The 19,939-nt window shown below is 44.4% G+C and overlaps 1 protein-coding gene across 11 annotated transcripts in view; it reads right to left on the reverse strand.

The window, feature by feature from the left end:
* SULF1 (sulfatase 1) overlaps positions 1–18,312 on the reverse strand; it is a 116,330-nt gene extending 98,018 nt beyond the window's left edge. For 2 of the 11 annotated variants that reach the window (XM_083450992.1, XM_083450984.1), the window contains exon 1: positions 3,999–4,201. The gene's annotated coding sequence lies outside the window, so the exon portion shown is untranslated. Of the gene's footprint in view, positions 1–2,913; positions 3,966–3,998; positions 4,318–18,148 lie in introns of those variants that run through there. The other 9 variants (XM_083450986.1, XM_083450991.1, XM_083450994.1 and 6 more) reach the window with 9 other exon arrangements.
* Between the last annotated feature and the right edge of the window lie 1,627 nt (positions 18,313–19,939).

The raw sequence follows: 19,939 nt of genomic DNA on the forward strand, positions 1-19,939 counted from the left end.
CCGCTTCGCCGTAGCGGACGACCCGTTTACAGCGGAGCTCCCTTCTCCTTACTCGGAGAAGGCAGCCATTACCGGTCGCGCCGCCTCCGGAAGCCAACAGCTATATTAATAATGGTACCATAAAGCAAGCAGGCTCAGAAGGAAAGGAATGGCCGGGGGCACCACCACCTTTCCCTCTATATGTTAATTTGTGACCAACTAAAACTTGAAATGGACCATAAAGAAGGCTGATCGCCGAAGAATTGACGCTTTTGAATTATGGTGCTGGAGGAAACTCTTGAGAGTCCCATGGACTGCAAGAAGATCAAACGCATCTATTCTTAAGGAAATCAGCCCCGAGTGCTCACTGGAAGGACAGATCGTGAAGCTGAGGCTCCAATACTTTGGCCACCTCATGAGAAGAGAAGACTCACTGGAAAAGACCCTGATGTTGGGAAAGATGGAGGGCACAAGGAGAAGGGGACGACAGAGGACGAGATGGTTAGACAGTTCGAAGCTACAAACATGAATCTGACCAAACTGCGGGAGGCAGTGGAAGACAGGAGTGCCTGGCGTGCTCTGGTCCATGGGGTCACGAAGAGTCCGACACGACTAAACAACAACAACAAAACTTGAAAGCCTCATTATCACCTCATCCACATGCCAGAGCAAGGTGTTCCAGCAAGACTGGCATTTTGCTCCTCCTCTGAAATCATCCTAGAAGCTACACTTGCCTGCTCTCCTTTTCCAGCTCCACTACACCACTTCTCACAACAACCTTGCGAGGCATCTCCAGGTAAGGTTGGGAAAGACCCTGTCTGAAACCCTGGAAAGCTGCTTTCACGCAGGACTGAGCCAGAGCAACCAAACTTTCTGACTCGGTACAAGGCAGGCTGCTATAAACTATAATTCTAGGTTAGCTTGACAAGTAACAACTTGGCCAGAGCTACTTAGTGGTCTTCATAGCTGAGCAGTGAGTCCTGTTCCAAGTCTAACACTCTACCCATTACACCACATTGGCTTGTGACTCGTCTGGTATGTTCTGCATTCCATAAAGAAGACACAAACACACACAGAGAGAGAATGGAGGCAAAAATGCCTATTCCACCCAAATTGGAAGATTGTCCTGCATAGCGGCAGACCTGTCAGCCGCAGGGCTTCGCCACACCCCCCAGGAACTTTTTCTCTCTCCCCCTTGTTCTTCAGATAATCTCCCTGTGCAACATCCTAAACTCTGAACAGTTTTACAGCTGTCGAGTCGCTAATGGGAACTTCATCTGTGTGTACCCAGCACAAGTGCTGTCAGGAAGAAACCAAATGTCAACCTGAGGTATGCAGCAGTAGCCATAAATATTCCTTTGAACATTTACCATCTGGAACAGTAGATTCTGCTTCGACAGAGAGCTTGGACTAGCCGGAGGGCATTGTCTTTTCTTTTTAAAGATAGTCCCCCGTCAGGTCAAGTGATGCGAGAACAGAATTTAGATCCCTGCTCAGTTTCTCTCCCTCCACCTCTTGGCACCCAGAAGTTTTCAAGGACATTAATGTCACTAAGCTTGCAATCCTTCCTCACAAATTCTATCCAACTCAGTGGGACTTACTTCTGGAGTAAATATGCACAGAATCAGGTGGTAGGTCAGTTACCTAAAATGCAGCTCCACAGCAGGAAGCAATTAGACTGACATCGCTTTGCGTGTTTATATTCTTGACACCACACCGCTGCACCTTGCCTTGTACCATATTGTATATCTTTGTGGAGACAAGGTGGCTTACAGAACAAGCCTCGCCAGCCACATTTCTCCAGATATGAAAGGGCAGCTGGAGCTGTTCAGCCCATGGAAGTTTTAACCCCCATTTGCAAGCGTTCTCTTTTTCTGCCTTTAAAAATATCTGGGAAAGTTTCCACCTCTCCTTAGGAGCTTTGCGTGGAAGGGGGTGGAGAGAGAGAGAGAATCAAAACACTCCCATTTTAGTCATTTCATTTAACTAATTAGCAGTTTGCCAATACCCTTATTTGATACTGCTGGAGGGGTTATTTAGGAAAAAACTATGCTTTCTTGGAGAGGGTGTATAATCTGTAAGCCAGCCAAGCAGACAGGGGAATGCTAAATGTATGCATTTAACTTGAAAAGTTTTAGGGGTGATGTTATCCGAAGCACGCATCCTCCATCATAACCCCCCTACATTCCTCAGATCTTATTCCAGAAAGGATTAGGCACAGTATCACTTAGAGAATCTCTCACCTGTAAAGGTTGAGAGCATAGCAAAACTCCCCTCACAGCCACCCACCCATGGGAGAGAATAACTTCTCGCAATTCTTACATTCCAACAAGGGATGCAAGAGTTATTGCCTATGCATATTTATTTATTTCAAGGCTAAATGTTGTTATTTGGTCACAGATTAACACAAACAAAACAAAACCGGATGCCTCAAAATATATAAGAAACAGAGAGCCAATCATATCTAACCAACAAACTGCACATTCTACTTAAGTTGGCAAGTAACGTGCACCATAGGAGCCTGGAGAGCAGTTACAGGTCCCGATCCTCCATTTACCAAGGAAATCCCATAGAGTTCAATGGGTTTACTCCCAAAGCAAGGGGCATAACCGCTTTAAAGCCGGGAATCCTTCTAAGCAGCAATCCCCACATGTGGGGGTAGGAGGCATGTTGGCGAAATCAGCTTCGAGGGGCAGCCCTGAAAGTCTTCGCATTAAACGCAGATTAAGGATCATTTATTTGCCCAAGTCTCTGCATCTTGTTCCTTCCCTGCAGATTTGTTTAAAGAAGGGAAAAAAGAAAAGCCCCTTTCAATTTAATTAACACTTCGGAGAGGCTGTTTAGAATCTATAAATAAATACAGCTAGACTTTAATGATCCGTTATGGTGATGCTACTTAGTTTTCAGCGAGTCGTAAAACTTTCACAAACAGACCTGCAAATGAATTACATCCATCTGCTCCGCGCAGCTGCGAGGGCAGCTCCTCATCTCCACAGCGCTGGGCTGCTGCTCTCAGCTTGCTGCTGCTGCTGCTGCTGCTGCTGCTGCTGCTGCTGCTCGCCCTCCTCCCACCATCACCACCCTGGAAATCCAGCAGGCAGCTTTGCCAAGTCATCGACATACCCCAGCCCAGCCCAGCCCTGCATTTGCCAGAAAGGAGCCCGTCCCGGGGAAAACAAAAACAAACTACACCGGATACCTCTCCAAAAGAAGAACCTGACTTGCCTCTCTGAACCGGCCAAAGCACAAATTCCGCCCCGCTGTCTTTCTTGGCACCCGGTTCCCGAAGATAGCAGAGTTGCGTGCGGGCGCTTTCCAAGGAGAACCCGGCCAAACTTTTTTGTTTCGGTTTTTTTTGGTACTTGAATGATCTACTACTACTGGCAGTGGTGGTGGGGAGAGATGTTAGAGCCTGGCATCGCTCTAGGGCGCAACTAAAGCTTCTTTAGCATCAGAAATCTAGGGAGGGGAGTCGAAAGCGTGCACGTGGGTGCGTAAAAGACACTCCCCCGCCGCAGTCCATCCCGTCCCCCACCCCACCTTCCCCGCCGACCAGAGGCTGCTGCTGCTGCAACACCTTCTCGAGCGTGACCTTAAAGTGCATCCAGAGTGTCAGGTCTGCGAGGGAAGGCAGGCATCAAGCTCTGCCCGCTGTTATCTGTCAGCTATACAATAGGAGCATTGATAGGACGGCCGCGACCGGCTTGGACCAAGTGCGCCGGGCTAGCATTCCATTCAAAAGCAGAGGAGAGGGAGAGAGAGAGGAAGAGAATGGTGGCTGGGAAGAGAAAGGGAATCCTCCGCTGACTTTTGTCCCTTTTACCTGGGCGATCTGCCGCTTCCTGCGTAAAAAGTGACCCTCTTCTGCGCTGCCCCCCCCCCGGGAAAGAGCGCGCCCGCGCGCCAAGGCGCCACCTCTCTGGCTGCTTCCTTTGCGCAGCCCAAGGAGACCACCCCGCTCCGCCCGGGCCGCCCTCGGCTCGCCTAATCCCCACTCGAACGCGATGACACACACTAACCCCAACCATCTGTTGAAACACGTCCTCAAGCCCTCGGCGCGCCGCTGTGTCAAGACCGCGGGGGCTGCCCGAGCCAATCGCCGGCGCGGGGTGGCTCCGGAGGAAGCGCCGGCGAGGCAGCAGCGACGAAGACGGCGACGACGCGAGGCTCCAGGTCGGAGCGCGCACTTAAGCCCGGTAACCTGAGAGTTGCCGACAGAAAAAGGGCGGCTATTAAGAAATCCAGCAGCCGCAGGAGCAGGAGGCGAGGGGCGGGGTCAGCGGGGAAGGTAGAGGGGAGGGGAGGGAGGCCTCTTCGCCTCCGCCCCCTATTCTGGCTGGGGGGGGGAGAGAGAGGGTGGCTTTTCAGGCGGGGGGGGGCGGTCTTTAGCGCGCCTCCCAACTCCTTGCATTCTCAAAGGACCTTCCGCTGTGAGACGCACGGGAGAGTATTGCTGGGGGGGGGGGTGTTACCAAAGAAAAGCACATGGCAAGGCTGTTGGGAATCTCCAAATAAAAAAGCCTTCCTCCTCAGCTAGAGGAAGAGATCAAAAGCTCCCGCTGGAGAACCTGAGCAAGTGCTAATGTGCGGGTCGTTTGCGCCGAAACGGAGCCATTCGCATCTTGAAATCCTAACGCCACCTTCTCGGGATGGTCTGGAGGGGGGGGGGGAGAGAGACTGCGAGAAGAGCCGGGCTCTTTCTTATGCTAAGGGAGGCTTTGTCCTCTTTACGCGGGTGTAGATCCGCTGAGCTGCAGGCATTTCTCCAGCGCGGATCTCTGCATGTCTGGGTCCGCTGCCTGTGCAAACAAGTGGATTGTCTTTCAAGCCAAGGCGCAGCAGTGACCGAGGGGCAAAGCTGGGCGCCAGCAGAAGGGATCCTATCAGAGCGACGCATCTGTGTAAATGCCCACATTCCCATGGGGCAGTTTATGCCCAGGAAGCCCCAGCCTACTGAGCTCAGTGGAACTGAGAGTGCAGTCCGATGCAGAACCAGCCTATTCGGAAGCCCCATTGAATTCAATAGGATTTAACACTCCCGTAAAAGTGTGCAAAGTTATTCACAAGTAAACATGCAAGAGTTCATGCTTCACTTAAGTTATCTCATTTAAACAACAGCAACACACAACTGGCCAAATAAGGTATCTTGTATGATTCCCCTCGCTCTTGATCAGGTCAGAAAATCTCTCTGAATTAAAGAGATGATTTAGCAGAGGTAATTTTCCATTTAGGAGTGGCTTTTATCAACACAGATTTTACATCTGTCTGAGCTTTCCTACCTCTGTGACATCTGTCTTGTTTGTAAAGCGGACCTAATTATTAGGAGGGTGATACCAAGGCAAAGGAAATACATTCTGTAACTAATAAAAAAAACCAAAATCCTTATTTGCATGTTCTGTCAAATAAGCAAGTGTGGAAAGAAGAAGGGAGAGAAGTCTTTTGAGTCTTTAAAGATTCATTCTAAAGTGTCTGACTTGACACTTCGTTAAATCTGCATTTCACATGAGGACAGATGTTGGATTTCTTTGAACTGGGAAAGGAAATTCTAAAAAGAGAACTGTCATTAAAAGTGCAAAGCTCTAAACTGTAGAAAGACTTGCAAATATGATCTGTTTTAAGCGATGAGTTACAAGAAAATGATCTGAAAGCCCAGAAACACTTATTCGGTTTGCTTCATTTTTGAAATCAATACATGTTAATGGAAGATATGTTAGACCCACATTTCATAATAAAACATTAATTAAGAGAGGTATATTTTTGTGCCCAGTTGGTAAATGGGGAAAATAAATAGTTCCTCGTTTCATTTGCTTCAAGTTCTAGAAGTGATTATATGGTGTCTGTTTCAGCCTATTAGACTGCAACCGCTTTCACAGATGCTGGTATTCACCACAATACAATTCCCTAATCTTCTCAATCCAGGTAAACAAGGAGCAGGACAATATTTTCAATGATGGTAAGTGGCAAGGCCAGCTAAACCTATTATCCCTTGGGTATCATAAGAATTTAAATAGTGCCAATTAATGTTACAGGGCAAACTTTGTTTCCTCTCTCTCTTCCCACCCCCTTTATTTCTTTCCCTACCAGACTGTGGTCTTGAAAGTCTCTGGATAACCTTGTCCATTTGGAATTCCCTGGAGGCATTCTGAGAGCTAGTTTGTTTTACATTCTCTCCGACTGTTCTCTGAGTACCAAGTAAAACCTAAGAAGCTGCAAAAGGACAGACGTAACAGTTTCACCCCTACCGTTTCAGTGACACCACATCAGAAGTGCATACTATTTGGAGACATAGGAAATCCAAAATATTGCAAACAGCTGTTAGAAAAGATAGCCAGTACTGAATTAAGCGACAGAGACAGAACAGGTGAAAAAAGTTTACTGTTGCTTTGCATACTGAAAGCCCTTCAAATATGTTTTTTACGAACAGATGGTCAGCAGTTTGAGGACAGAGAAATGAAATTGTTGTGAGTTGTCCGCAGCCAAGGGATAGGGTGTAATATAAACAGTGATGATGTAAATACAATTAAATGGTAATATTAGTAAAGTGGAAATAAATTGTTTCTAAATTTGCTATGGCACGTACACACTATGTTTAAGTCCTCCCCCCCCCCCAATTAATGCTGATTTTCCCTTGCTAGACCCAAGGAGTCCCTAATTTTGTTAGTTTTTAATGGCAATATAAATTCAAACATGTCCATGCAAGCATTAATGAAATACTGTACTAGCAAGCTGACCGTCGAAGGGTAGCAGTGAATATGGGTATGTGCTTTAGGAATGAATGAGACCGTGCATAATAAGTGGTCCTATTCTTCACCACCATGTTGGCTGCCTGTGACCCTTAATATTGGTCAAGGTGATTATTTTATGCTGCACTGCATTGGATACAGCATTTTTCTTCATACACTGCCCTCTTCCTCCACACTAGTCCCACAACTTCCTCCCAAGTCTCCCCAATATTTTCAGCAGAATCTATTCATATATTCAGATGCAAGTCCTAACTGGGAAAGGGAAGAGAAAACACATTTCCAGGAAGTTCAAGGATCTTTCATGAAGGTCGGAGCAGCAGGAACACATCTACCCAGCACAATGGAACTTCTCTTTGTACGTAAGAGAGATTTTAGAAGATATGTGTGCATATCTCTAGATCATTGATAGATAATCCTCAAGTCCCAGTGATCTAAATCAATCACAAAATAAAAAAATTCGTTCCAGTAGCACCTTACACAAACAACAACAAAGGTACCCCTGCCCGTACGGGCCAGTCTTGACAGACTCTAGGGTTGTGCGCTCATCTCACTCTATAGGCCAGGAGCCAGCGCTGTCCGCAGACACTTCCGGGTCATGTGGCCAGCGTGAGAAGCTGCAACTGGCAAGCTAGCGCAGCACACGGAACGCTGTTTACCTTCCCGCTGTTAAGCGGTCCCTATTTATCTACTTGCACCCGTGGGTGCTTTCGAACTGCTAGGTTGGCAGGCGCTGGGACCGAACGACGGGAGTGCACCCCGACGCGGGGATTCGAACTGCCGACCATGCGATCAGCAAGTCCTAGGCACTGAGGTTTTACCCACAGCGCCACCCGCGTCCCCCAATAGCACCTTAAAGACCAACTAAGTTTGTTATTGGTATGAGCTTTCGTGTGCATGCACACTTCTACAGATACTTCAGACCAACATGGCTACCTAAAGGTAAAGGGACCCCTGACCGTTAGGTCCAGTAGTGGACGACTCTGGGGTTGCGGCGCTCATCTTGCTTTACTGGCCGAGGGAGCCGGCGTACAGCTTCCGGGTCATGTGGCCAGCATGACTAAGCAGCTTCTGGTGAACCAGAGCAGCACACGAAAACGCCGTTCACCTTCCTGCCGGAGCGATACCTATTTATCTACTTGCACTTTGGCGTGTTTTTGAACTGCTAGGTTGGCAGGAGCAGGGACCGAGCAACAGGAGCTCACCTTGTTGCGGGGATTCGAACCGCCAACCTTCTGATCGGCAAGTCCTAGCAAGCCCTAGGCTCAGTGGTCACCTATCTGTAATTAAATCAATCACTTCTTCTACGTTCAGCATTCTCTTATATTCTCTGTTTATTCAGTTCTCTTATTTATAACACACCCCCTGAAGGCACTTCAGTAAACAAGGCCCTATATTATATGGATGGGAAAGCTGATATACACACAATTTTGTAAATCTGTTTGGGTTTTTTTAAAGAAAGAATGCTATTTTCTTAAGAATTAAATTAGAAACATTCAGTTCCACAAAGGAAAGGCTTCCTGTAACATTTAAGCTGTTCTAATGAATTTTGGGAGAATTTAGGAGAATTTCTATTTCCCAGGTGCTGTTGTGTATTTTTTTTTAAAAAAACTACACATTTCTTACAATCTGTAATAACCCCATCCCACTGCCTGTTTGCTGACTTCTTGCCCATTCCTCTCATGCTTTAGTTGATTACTAAACTCCAACTTGAGTTCAGTAATCAACTAAAGCATGAGAAAAAGTGTCAGTTCCCCTTAAATTTAGGAAGAGTCATGGATCCATTTAAATCAGTTTAAATGGAGTCCTTCCATTGTTGATTGTGTGTGAATACTGCATCTTTGCATGCCCTTGCATTTACTATAGAACCAGGATTGCCCCTACCATTAGACAGAGTAAAGCAGTTGCCTCGGGTGGGAAAGGCTGCAAGGTGATGAGTGATGGTGAGAATTTAGACCACAGAGTTCACCTAAGGTAGCCCAAAGTCTTAGGACAGTGGTTCTCAAAGGATGTGACATGCCACACTGGTGTGCCAGGAGATTTCAAGGGCATTCAAGGAAATATTAAACATTTCAGTGTAATATAGTATAGTATTAATATTGTTTTATTTATTTGCAAAATATGGATATATATCTTTTCAAAATCTTTTCTGTTTGTTTTCCAGTGCATTTCTTATCAGTAAAAAGTTTGGTATGGTGTAAGCAAATTTTTATTCTGAAAATATGGCCGAGAGTGAAAAGTTTTGAGAACCATTGTCTCAGGGCGACCCTGTATGGAACATGACTCAGCTTTCTAGGCCTGAAAAAGAGCTCTGAGAATCTTGAAAGGTTGTTTGATCTCTCAACACATATTTGCACATTGTATCCCAACGAAGGTTGGGTTTTCTCCTGTGAAGCTCATATGAGGAATTGTTTTAGCAGTCTGCTCTGCTCAAACTACCCACCATAAATGTTAAAAGGAAAATGGAAATCCTAGCTAGGTCAGAATGACCTTGTTGAGATAAGATTTAGAACCAAATAAATAATGTCCTGCTGAAAAGAAAATCAGACATGCAAGATTCATTGTTGGCAAATTCAGTGTTCTAAAATGCTCACTTTTATTCTCGTTCCCACAGTTAACATCTTACAGTAACCAACGGGTCTTTGTAAGGAAGTGTGTTAAGCGTCCCTCATCTTGGTTCACTTCCAGATCTGTATTCTGATTAGTTTGCACAAAGTTCGAGGGAAGCTATACTGAATCCACTATTTACTGAGCATTCACTCTGATTTGTTTACTGGGACATTATAGGAGTTACATAAAGTTGGCTTGTTGCAGAAGAGCAGCAAGATTGACTTTCATTGTGGAACCTGAATTTGCCATACTACTACTACTACTACTACTACTACTACTAATTATTATTATTATTATTATTATTATTATTATTTATTTGTACCCCGCCCATCTGGCTGGGTTTCCCCAGCCACTCTGGGCGGCTTCCATAGAACCCAAAAATACACTAAAATATCACACATTAAAAACTTCCCTGAACAGGGCTGCCTTAAGATGTCTTCTGAATGTCAGGTAGTTATTTATTGCTTTGACATCTGATGGGAGGGCGTTCCACAGGGCGGGCGCCACTACCGAGAAGGCCCTCTGCCTGTTCCCTGTATCTTTGCTTCTCGCAATGAGGGAACCGCCAGAAGGCCCTCGGCGCTGGACCTCAGCATCCGGGCAGAACGATGGGGGTGGAGACGCTCCTTCAGGTATACCATAGAATCCTAACCACAAAATACCAACTGTCTGGATGTGCCCTCGATCTAAAAGGAATTTCCTACTTTCCCCTCCTCTTCCTTGCACCAACGTTGGAAGAACTATGCAGACGCAGTTTCAAATCTATCTATTTAGCTATTCTTCCTTTAGTTTTCCTTATTAATAAATATGTCCTATGACCCACAGCTGCAAATGGTGCTGAGGTCTACAATGTTGAAACAAGTCTCAGAATAAAAACAAGTGAGGAGGTCAACAGGTCATAATAAATGGCATTGACCACAATCCTTTAGATATCACTGTTTCCAGCTACATACAGCCTGGCGAGAAGGTTAAAGGGGAACTGCAATGGTTGTCAATCCTATTTTTGTCTTTCGTCTTAAGCATCATCTATCAACAACACATGGGTTTTTAAGTTGCTTCAAGCTTTCTGCCTTGCATAGGGAATTGCTTGTAGTGGTTCAGGGCCCAGGGGAATGTCTGAAGGCGCAGGACACAGCAACTAAGCAGGTGTAAGCCACAGCACTGTCTGAATCAGACACACCATTTGCAACTCTTTGTACACTGCTTCGAGGTCCTCGAAGTAAACGGTTGGATATGAATATAGCAAATAAGTTCGCTTCTTAGTATGCCTATGCAATCCAAAACGAACAGGAATTTTGTCTCCCGCTTCCAAGAGAAAGTGCTGAAGTGTCAGGTAAGAATATGAAGTGTCAAATAACAAGCTTGTTCTGTACATGGCTACTCAGAAGTAAGCACCACTGCATTCATTGGGGCTTACTCCCACATTGATGTATACAGGATTTCAGCCTTCCAGAGCGTAGTACTATACATGTTTACTCAGAGGTAAGTCCCACTGTATGCCTTGGGGCTTAGTACTTTGGGCTGCAATCCTAATAAAGTCTACTCAGAAGTAGGTCCTATGGAATTCAGTGGGGCTTTCTCTTAGGTTTGGATTTTTCCTTGGGGTTTACTCCCGATGCCTTTCTCATGAAGGAGCATGGCCACAAGGCAGCCAAGATTTAGGGTGAGAATTCTTCTCCTAGGTGGTCTACTTTCCTTATGGTGTACAGGTACTGTGAAACAGGCAGAACAGCTAGAACACAAGTAAATGTAGTGTTCTATGAAAAACGCATAAGAGCAAATTATTAGCCCTACTTTGTGGCAGTGAAGATGACAAAGCCATCACATTTTTCTGCTGCCATGTGTCCACAGGTAACCCTCCAGCAAAGCTAAATGATTACTTAAATCAAACAAAAAGGCTGGAGGTGATAGAATACTGATAAAAGACCTTTGCCGCGTGTTTTACCAGTAAAGTGGTTCATACTTGTTCTGTGGTGTTAATACAGTTTCCGTGAAGATGTCCAGAGCACTGTCTAGTCATACTGCTTCGGATAAATTTCAGTGAGGATGTGGGGATATACATTGGAAGGGTTTCAGTCAACCACCTGTATACTTGACCCTTGACCCATATGACTCCATTCCATGTAAGCATGGAGCCCTAAAGCATTTGAGGCCCAAATACTTGACTGAAGGGGGGGGGGGCTTTCCCTATATCAAGCTACACTAGACTTAGGCTGCAGTCCTAAGCACACATACCTTTATGTGTTTTTTACATTTATGTTCCACCTTTCCTCCTCTTAGGTCAGGCTAAGAGATAGTGACTGGCCTAAAGCCATTCTGTGGGCTTCATGGCTAAGTGGAGATTTGAACCTTGGTTTGCCAGTCTTAGGCCAAACCACTACACCACACTGGAATATGCCCCAATGAATAAAATTATGATTTATTTCTGAGTAAACATTGTGCTCGTATAATATGTATTTTCCCCTTAGTGCACCAAGTTTCAGATTTTCAAGGATCCCCTGCCTGCCCGTTTTCTAGTTTCTAAGTATGAAGTTAACTTTATTCAAGCTAAAAATCTGGGAGTAAGCCATACAAAATATGACAAAACATGTGCTCTGTAGAACAGTCATTTTAAGAGTGTTAAATGTGAACAAACTAAAAGCAACTGATCGGAATTAAATCGCTTCCTTTAGCCAGATCTCGCCATCTTCATTCCTTCCCAGCTCAGCCTGACACAAACCTGGCTCTGAACTGGAACAGAGAGATATGAGAAATCCACAAACCTCCACATAAATTTCTCTTATCAACATTCAGCTTCAACATTTTCCCCTTGAGCTCGTTTCTATTATTACATGGAGCTGAGGTACCACTTTCCTAAGAAAACAGTAACAAGGGCAACATGTCTCTGGACAGAGAGCGTGGGAATGCACAGAGTTTAATATACCAGCTCATTTCCCTCTTCATCCAATAGCAGTGAGAGGAAATGAACACTATTCATGATGACAACTGATCGCTTAAATTCTGCAACAGTTTAGGAAGGTGATACAAGTAATGCAATCCGGTTTACGGCCACAGAGCTTCCTCCCAAGTAAGTGTGCTTAGAATTGCAGCCGTAGGACCCAACCAGGCATGCACTAAAATGTTGTGCACCTTGTTTATCCTTAACTAATTAGAAGGGTGGAGCAGCAGAGTTCTCACTGTTAAGGCAACCTGCAAAGGAGGCTTATCTCTTTGCTCCCCAAGCAAGATTGGAATGGAAACCAGTCTTTTCCACCCACCTATCATAACTAGGCGCCTTAGGGTAGAAAGTCTCCACTGGCACCAGTAAGGGACTTCCCAACCTACCCAAGGCTAAGCCAGGCAAGGGGTCCCCAATCTCCATTCCAAATCTTGGTGGAGGAATGAAGAGATAAGCCTCTCCTTCCGGCTGCCTTCAGAGTGAAAAATGGGCTCTCCCACCCCTGTAATTAGTTAGGGGAAAACAAGGCACAGCAGCTGCTTGCTAAACATTCAAGTGCATGTCTAGCTTAGCTCTCCAAGTGCCATCTGTGATAACCCATCATATGGGGCATAATGGCCAACTGGAAATCTATACCCTGTGCAGAAGTGTCTGGATATCCCATGTTTGCTTGTTTTAATCAACTGACAGCCCGAGGGGCAGCTGCTTTGCATGCTGGGAAAGTGGTGCTTTGGGAGAAGGCTTTAAATAATGTCCTTCTTTGCTCTGATTTAAATTATCTGTGTGGCTTCAGGAGGGAGGGAGAAATATGATTCAAACCAGGGAAAGGGAGGGACAGATTAAACATCCTCTCTCAAACTGCCATTTCCCTGGTCTTCAAACAGCCCCATAGGACTGCTCCTTTGTTTCTGTTTTAAATGGGAGATTGCAATCATGGTTTTCCTATTATTATTTTTTTTTTTTAAGGAGGGGGGTGGAAATGTACATGGTGGGTGGTTGCGTGCTTGCGCTCCTCACTCCTCCCCCCACCGTGTGCATGGGTGTAGCCAGGATTTATTTTGGGAGGGGCAGGCTTTATGTTTTGGGGGGGGGGAGCAGAACCAAGTTATCTGTGAAACAATTGGTCAGTTAGTCAAGTATTTTTATTTACATGATTTTGGGGGGGCAGCTGTCCCCATCCCCCCCAGCTAAGCCTTGTGCAAAATGATATAAAGCAAGGAAAGAGAACCTCACATATAAGCAAAAGACGATGTGTGATTAACGGCATTCTTTTATGCATGTCTCCTCTGGAATAAACCTATAAAAGAACTTGCTTCTAGGAAGAAGCTAACCTGGTACCAAGCCCTGCTGAACACAGTAGGACTTACTTCTGACTAACCATTATACAGCATTGTGCACTGCAATGGTGTAATCCTTGTATGCATTTACCTGGGAAGAAGCCCTACTGATGCATAGTAACATGACACAGTAGTGTAGCTTCTCTAATTCTGCCAGCGCACTAACTAAAAGCATTAGATGTATGAACTTTCCAATTTGTCTGTGAAGACAGGGTAAGTGAACATAAGAAAAGTCTGCTGCCGCAGATCAAACTGACAGTGGCCAGTGAGGCAGCTGTGAATAGCTGACAGTCGGGCAGGAAGGCAAGGTCACCCACTGAGCTTCATGGCTGAGTGACGACTGAACCCAAGTCTCCCAGCTCATAGTCCAACAATCTAATCACTACACAGCACTGGGTTTAGTCTCATTGGGGCCTGATTCTGCTCATGCTAAACCTCTGAAATCAGTGGAATTTATTCCCATATATAGGATTGTAACCTTGGATAGGGCTGTTTTTCTTCTTTTGGCAACATATTCTTATTATTCTGGTCCTGTTTTTTGACTGTGTCAAAGGCATTAAGCTTGACATAATTCTGACAGACAATGAGGTTCTTGAAATGAATTGTTTCCTGTCCCCCAGATACATATGAAACCTATATTCCACACAGAGATTTTAAATCAGCAATGCCTTCCCACAAGACATGACCACGTATTAGGCTGCTATTCAAGCATTTTTAGTCATTGCTTAAAAGATAGAAGGATGCAGTGGATTTACACAATGGCTTTTCCATCACTACATAATAGTGTTGCTATCTTTTTCCAGTACCTTAAGAGCACCTCGGGAGAGAAATTTAGTGGACGTTTTAGGCCACTGAAAGCAAAAATCCCATACATGTCTAGTCAGAGGTAAACCTCATTGAATTCAATGTTATATACTCCAAGGTAGCCTACATTTCTACACAACCGTCTGCCAATATAAGCAAAAAGGAAGCCTTAATTGTGGTTTCTACGTCTACAACAGGGTGGATTTTTAAAGTCACCTAACAGTGAAATCCACACAGAGGGCTTTTGCCCAGAATTCTGGGCCAAATAGAACTATCAAGGTAAGAAAGAAAAAAAAACCCTGTATCAGATGTAGAGTAATTTTGCACCTCTTGATGATTTTAGCCTGAGACACAAAACACTGCAAACAGCTTTCCCAAAGCATTTTCTGAAATCTAGGCCCTGCTAGGGGCAAACGTGCTAAGGCTGACCCTTTGAACTGTCCATTCTTTGTGGGCAAAAGTAGCACAATGCCACTACTACACACGGCTCTATTGCAATGCATCTCCAAATGAAAGATCTGCGAGAAGCAGATGGGAAGCAGCCGCATGAATGCACTCACTGATCCAGTAACTCTGTTAAAACAATGTTAAATATGCTTTCTTAATAAAATGATTGGGGGTGGGGGGGTTCTTTTAAGTATACAGAAGACTTCTGATGAGCGTGGAAACTGTTTTATATATATTTAAAAAATGTTGGCAAGTATAACTTCAGTGAACTGAAGAAAGAATTTTGACAAGTCAAAGACTTTTCTTTAAAAAATGAAAATCAACTCACTGCCAGCATTATTTCTCCGGTGGCTGGAGGCTGGGATACCCTCACTTTCTCCACTTAAAAGTGTAGAAATTTATAGTGATTTTATGCAGGTTCTACAGGCTCCAATGCATGCTGGGTGGATATGGTGGGTGGAGATTCTGGTGGTTATAGTCCCAAACATCTGGAAGGAGCCAGGTGGGCGAAGGCTAGCATAGAGCCAGTTCTGGAGTGGGGCCCCAAGTGCCTTTGCCAGGGTGTGAAAGTCCCCACGGGTTCTAGAAAGAAGTAGCTCCACTCACAAGATCATGCTGAATGATTTTCATGGGAAGAGCCCAAACTTTGGCTTTTCCCATCAAATTGCTGCAGTGATTGGTGACTGGTGCACCAGGCAGAAGTCTTCCCTGTGCAGGGAGCCCCAAAGTCTCTTTTAAGGTGAAAAAGTTAAATTCAAAAGGGATCCCCCACTGCACTAAAAGGAATAATTCATGAAGATCTCGAAGATCACATTTCAGGACTAAGTTTATTCTTTACTCTCTACCTTGCCTCAGCTCAGCCTCCACTGCCTGGTTCTGGTCCCAATGCCCAGTATGCAGAAAACACAGTAGTGTCAAGTTGCTGGGTCCTAGAACTGCTCCCCCTCCTCCTTATTCATTTGCCTTGACTACAACAGCAGCCTTTTGCCGCCTCCTCCTCCATTTCATTTCTGTAGTCAAGATAACACTGATATTAAACGTGTTTAAAATGTGAAAATGCACGTGTTCAAACTGAGTATTTATTTTTTTTATCAGGACTGACAAATAATCTTGCCCTATTACACAAAGAATGTAGAAGCAGTTTTAAAGTATGGAGTGGTGGGGAGAAAGGAAATACAGTATGATAAATGTTAATTGTGTGGGAAGCGGGTGGCACTGTGGGTTAAACCACAGAGCCTAGGACTTGCTGATCAGAAGGTCGGCGGTTTGAATCCCTGCGACGGGGTGAGCTCCCATTGCTCGGTCCCTGCTCCTGCCAACCTAGCAGTTCAAAAACACGCCAAAGTGCAAGTAGATAAATAGGTACCGCTCCAGTGGGAAGGTAAACAGCATTTCCATGCGCTGCTCTGGTTCACCAGAAGCAGCTTAGTCATGCTGGCCACATGACCTGGAAGCTGTACGCCGGCTCCCTCAGCCAATAAAGCGAGATGAGCGCCGCAACCCCAGAGTCGGCCACGACTGGACCTAATGGTCAGGGGTCCCTTTACCTTTACCTTAAATGTTAATTGTATGCTCCACAACTGAAGTAATACACATGGCCATCTCAAGATCTATTCCTTCCCTAAGACCTTTAAGTCCAAGGTCTAAAACAACCTGGTTGCACCAATGCATTTGAGGAGCCAGCATTTCCTAGGTAGGTGGGTAGGGTGTTATTGTTCTGGGGGTGGTGAATCTTTTTGTCCAAACTTTCCTTGACCCATAAACTTGGATCCTTTTATTATTATTTTTTTAAAATAATTGCTTTACTCATTTTATGATGCCTCTTTATTCTTATGAGACTGTTTTATGACTTTTGTGGTGCCTTTTTTTTTTTTTTTTTTGTATACTGCTTAAAAATTTTCAAATATTAAGCAGCTTAGAAATGTTTTTCAATAAATAAAAACCAATGTCTCTGCCTTCCCTCCTCGACTGCACCACATCTCTCCTATTCAAAATCAAGAAGCCAATTTTATAATGTATTGATTCAGGTTGGTAAATTCAAAAAATATTAGCTATGGGGAACTCTACCAAAGTTTTGTATCTTTTCTTTTCTTCTCTCTCTCTTTTTTGAAGTTAAATCATAATTTATTAGGCAGACAACACAAATTATCACTCTGATTTCTGACTCTGCGCTTGTGCCTTCAGCACCTTGAAAACAATAAACTGCTCCCCAAAAAGGAATGTTTTTTGATTCTGTCACGAATGCATTTAGCACACATGGAACCACCATAGGATCTGCTAACATGCTTCTTTGTTTTTGACAACCTCTTAAGAACTTTAGGGCGAACAGCACGAAGTCTTCCTGAGCACACGCCGCATGCAGACTTTGGTGGTTGCCAACTTTCTTGGTGTACAATCCTGTTTGGGATAGTCTGGTCTTCTTAGAGACTGTGTTGTAGGACCATCATGTCTCCATGCCCCACTCCAGCCCCCATTGCTACGAATGGAAACTATCTTTTCCAGAACACAACCTTTCAGTTTAATTCATTTAAACCCGGTGGCACGTTCTGGTGACAAGTGTTTTGTCACATTGTGTGACAAAAACGCCTTACAAAGTCCCTACCCACAACATGGGAAATTATAATATTCTGTGAACAAGAATGCTAGCAAATGCCTTAGCAGCAGTGGCAGTAAGGCTAGTGAGCAAAAGCACCAACAGATTAGCCATCCCACATCAACCGTTATATCGTCTTAACGCAAGGCATTTAGTAGTCCTGTATCAACAACTCTTCAAACCTTCCACTAGCAATGGGCAGTGTAAGTCTATACATGTCTACTCAGACGTTAGTTCCATTGAATTCCATGAGGTTTACTCCCAAAAAGGTGGACGTAAGATTGTACAATTGCTCAATCCTGTACTTGGCACAGCCTATGCGGGGAGGGGAGTTATGCCTAAATTGTGTGTGCCATACACTGGGCCAAGGATTAAAGTAGGCCTAGGTTCAAATGCCATGCAGCCATCTTGTCCCAACCATAGGATTAAACTGTATATTGAAAAAGGAAGGCAACTGTGCTACTTAGCTATCCCACGTGGCTGATAAAGGAAGACAAACTGGTCATAAAATACATTCCTTATCTGAATTTGGGCCAAACTCTGCATTATAAAAGATTTGAAGCTGATGCCATTCCATGGGTGATATCCAGTCACAGTCCCTTTTGAGCCCTGAGGGTTGCATTTCCTAATGGGAACCGCATGACAGTGAAGGGTGAGTCCACATGTAAAAATGGACAAGGCAAATGGGTGTGACTCTTACCTTTCTACAATAGATTGCATTCCAGCCATGTAAAAATCAGAGGTTTCCTCACACACACACCTCCAGGCAAGCATTCCTCCCAGGCAAAAGTAATCTAGGAGGTTTGGCCTGAGAAGACTCCCAGGGGCTGAAGGCCTGAGGAACCCCATAGTCAGAGTGGAGCCCTTGAAATCAATGGACTTATATTAGTCACAATCACCTTGTCCATTTCAATGCACCTTCTCTGCCCATGATTTAGTGGGATCCCACCTCAAGCCTCTTTCCTTGTTTCAATCATAATGTCAAATACAAAAATGTGTAATACGACTCTTGAATTGTCCATCTGTCAATGGGAAGATGCATCCCACATTATTTGCATTAGACTGTTGCAGGGTTGATAATGTAGTGGGCACTGCCTCTTTTAATACCCTTATAATTGTGTGTCTCTTACAACATCTACTTTTACCCTTAGGGATATTTATTAGTATATACCTCAATTAAAAGTATGAACCTCTGTTTGAAGCATTTAAAAATCAACAGAATGTCCATCTATTAAATGTTGTTAGTTGGTGCTGTTTGCAAAGAAAGGAGGACTGTAGATGCTTCCAGACTCAGACCCTCTTTTGGAAAGCACAGCCTAAAGTGGCTAGAAGAAACTCTTTCTTATGCTAAAGAGTCCTTGTTAGTTTAAGGGAACAAAAGCTTTGATTATAAGAGTAAATACACATGAAAATACAGAGTCAGTGGCTTGCTCTGAATAACTTGCATCAGTGCAGGTTTCCAAATAAAGATTTAATTGCATCCACTTGCAGCAATTATAATATCAAAGCCATGGACTTTAAAACACACACACACACACACACACACCCCAGAGGGTTCTCATACTCAATGACTGTTTTGCAGTGGGTTTTGAAAACAGCCTAAATGCAGTTATAATGAGCAAGCTCTTCAAAGCAGTTTAAAGAAGAGTAACACAGCAGTCTGTGGTTTGAGAAATCAAACTTGAAACAAAGTCATAGCCTTCTTATCATCTGTATTTTGCTCATGTGAATATCTGGGCGAGGGGGAATGGAATGCCTCAGATAAACATGTGCCTTCAAATGTGGGCAAAAAGAGTTTTTCATATTGAGATCCAAGCCTCGGTGCTTAAAAATGACTGGATTGCAGGAGTAAATGGCGTAAATTTGATCTGTTTCAAAAAAGATTATAAATTAATGAGGAAGGGTAAGATTTGCATCAAAACAAAACAAAGCAATAGTCTTTATTCTCTCATCATTTATTCCCCTCCCCCTCCCACAAATCTTTGTAAGTGAATTGTGGCAAAAAATATATATCTAAAAATCATAACTCACATTTTGCTTTGCTGTTGTTTGGCCAAATATGAGGCAAGGTGTGGTGACTGCCTTGGGTGGCAGGATCCACAGGGGCAGCAACAACTGCGGTGTGCTCCTTTGAAGCTGGATTACACCAATGCTATGAGCACCGCAACCCCAGAGTCATCCGCGACTGGACCTAATGGTCAGGGGTCCCTTTACCTTACCTCTACATCGGCCTCTTGGTGAATAGGAGGCACTGCTGCTCACTTTCCCCTCTTGTTCCCAATGTATTCCCCCCTTGTTCCTCAATAAGATGTTCATTCACCCCTTCTTCCCAGGCAGGGTAGGTTGGATGCTGCCATTTTGTGGTTCTCCTTAGCTGCCAAAATGTCTTGGGCTGGTCCTGGTTGTAAAACCATATAGGAAGACACAGTACTGAACGGTACATGCCTATATGTGTAGCCAAGTGTTTAGAACTAGTGCTTTTCCTGATTTG

This window comes from Podarcis tiliguerta (genome assembly GCF_965153285.1).
Source record: "Podarcis tiliguerta genome assembly, chromosome: 7".
NCBI classification, from domain to species: domain Eukaryota; kingdom Metazoa; phylum Chordata; class Lepidosauria; order Squamata; family Lacertidae; genus Podarcis; species Podarcis tiliguerta.